This window comes from Carya illinoinensis, chromosome 15 (genome assembly GCF_018687715.1).
Source record: "Carya illinoinensis cultivar Pawnee chromosome 15, C.illinoinensisPawnee_v1, whole genome shotgun sequence".
NCBI classification, from domain to species: Eukaryota; Viridiplantae; Streptophyta; class Magnoliopsida; order Fagales; family Juglandaceae; genus Carya; species Carya illinoinensis.
Genome location: NC_056766.1, coordinates 24,989,886 through 24,992,385, shown reverse-complemented (window position 1 = coordinate 24,992,385; position 2,500 = coordinate 24,989,886).

The following is a 2,500-nucleotide window of genomic DNA, read 5'->3' as shown; positions in this document are numbered from 1 at the left end:
GGCACCGTGGCAAGCCCACGCATGCACATGGTGTCGAGGCTGGCTAAGTTCCCCCCCACTGACGGGCACAGTGGCAAGCCCACGCATGCACATGGTGTCGAGGCTGGCTAAGTTCCCCCCGACTGACGGGCACCGTGGCAAGCCCACGCATGCACATGGTGTCGAGGCTGGCTAAGTTCCCCCCCACTGACGGGCACCGTGGCAAGCCCACGCATGCACATGGTGTCGAGGGTGGCTAAGTTCCCCCCGACTGACGGGCACCGTGGCAAGCCCACGCATGCACATGGTGTCGAGGCTGGCTAAGTTCCCCCCCACTGACGGGACCGTGGCAAGCCCACGCATGCACATGGTGTCGAGGCTGGCTAAGTTCCCCCCACACACGGGCACCGTGGCAAGCCCACGCATGCACATGGTGTCGAGGCTGGCTAAGTTCCCCCCACACACGGGCACCGTGGCAAGCCCACGCATGCACATGGTGTCGAGGCTGGCTAAGTTCCCCCCACACACGGGCACCGTGGCAAGCCCACGCATGCACATGGTGTCGAGGCTGGCTAAGTTCCCCCCACACACGGGCACCATGGCATGCCCTGACAGCCACTTGACCCTCCCCCTGACCCTGACAACCCCACGGGCCATGCGCTGACACTGCCGCTGACATGCACGGGGGCAAACACTTTTCCCGTGCTTTTGGACGATCGAAACCACCCAAATTGGTTTCCTAAATTCATTCCAATATATTTGGGATGTGTTCCAAGAATCACCTACCATTAATGGAACATTTTCAATTTTTTTTGATTTTTCGGTATTTTTAAACCTAAAAAATTTTTAAAAAAAATCCCGACGTCAAAAAATTGTAAGGCTTGTTCCTACTTCAAGATATGATTTATCTAAGCATGCCTGCAAAAAATCTCATTCAAATTCGAAGTATTTCAATAAAAAAAGCCTTTATGTTTGCTCGGAAAATTGATGTTTCCTCCTGCCAGTTGGGATATGGCTCTAAATGCTCTTTAGGGGGGGCATGCAAGGCCCCAACATGGGCAGCCAGGAGGGCTGTCCATGATGCCCCCCTCACATGGGCATGCCCCTCGCGCCCATGGAAAAGGCGAGTGCCCACCCCCCCCATGCCACCGGCGGGGGGACTCGTCTCCACCGCCGGCGGCCGCGGTGGTTGGTGGTGGCCGCCGGCGGCCAAAAACGTCCCGACGAAATTTTTTGGGCTTGTTAACGTGGGGGTGATTCTTACGTTCTCGTTTGCTTTCTAACAACAAGCTTGTGCTCTAGGGATGGATATGGTGGCACTACGTGCCACGCATGGGCTTGTTGATGGGGGCAATCGTTGATGTTGGGGGCTTTCTCACGTTGTCGAGCCCCACCAAAAACGTCGGGACGAAATTTTTTGGGCTCGTTAATGTGGGGGAGATTCTTACGTTCTCGTTTGCTCTCTAGCAACAAGCTTGTGCTCTAGGGAAGGATTATGGTGGCACTACGTGCCACGCATGGGCTTGTTGGTGGGGGGCAACCGTTGATGTTGGGGGCTTTCTCACATTGTCGAGCCCCACCAAACGAAATTTTTTGGGCTCGTTAACGTGGGGGTGATTCTTACGTTCTCGTTTGCCCTCTAGCAACAAGCTTGTGCTCTAGGGAAGGATATGGTGGCACTACGTGCCACGCATGGGCTTGTTGATGGGGGCCAATCGTTGATGCTAGGGGCTTTCTCACGTTTTCGAGCCCCCCGGTGCTCTAGTTGACCCCATGGCGGTTGGGCCTATTCGTTAGGGTGCTTCCTTGGCAACATGACTGTGCACGGCGGATGGTGTTATGGCACCCAGTGCTACGCACACGGTTGCTCTTGGTGGTATTCGGATGATGTCGACCTTGCTTCCATGGGTTGAACCGGGATGCACACCAAACGAAAATTTTTGGGCTTGTTAACGTGGGGGTGATTCTTATGTTCTCACGTTTTTGAGCCCCCCGGTGCTCTAGTTGACCCCATGGCGGTTGGGCCTATTCGTTAGGGTGCTTCCTTGGCAACATGACTGTGCACGGCGGATGGTGTTATGGCACCCAGTGCTACGCACACGGTTGCTCTTGGTGGCATTCGGATGATGTCGGCCTTGCTTCCATGGGTTGAACTTGGACGCCAACAAACGAAATTTTTTGGGCTCGTTAACGTGGGGGGTGTTTCTTACGTTCTCGTTTGCTCTCTAGCAACAAGCTTGTGCTCTAGGGAAGGATATGGTGGCACTTCGTGCCACGCATGGGCTTGTTGATGGGGGGCAATCGTTGATGCTAGGGGCTTTCTCACGTTTTCGAGCCCCCCGGTGCTCTAGTTGACCCCATGGCGGTTGGGCCTATTCGTTAGGGTGCTTCCTTGGCAACATGACTGTGCACGGCGGATGGTGTTATGGCACCCAGTGCTACGCACATTGTTGCTCTTGGTGGTATTCGGATGATGTCGACCTTGCTTCCATGGGTTGAACTTGGGTGCCACTAAACGAAA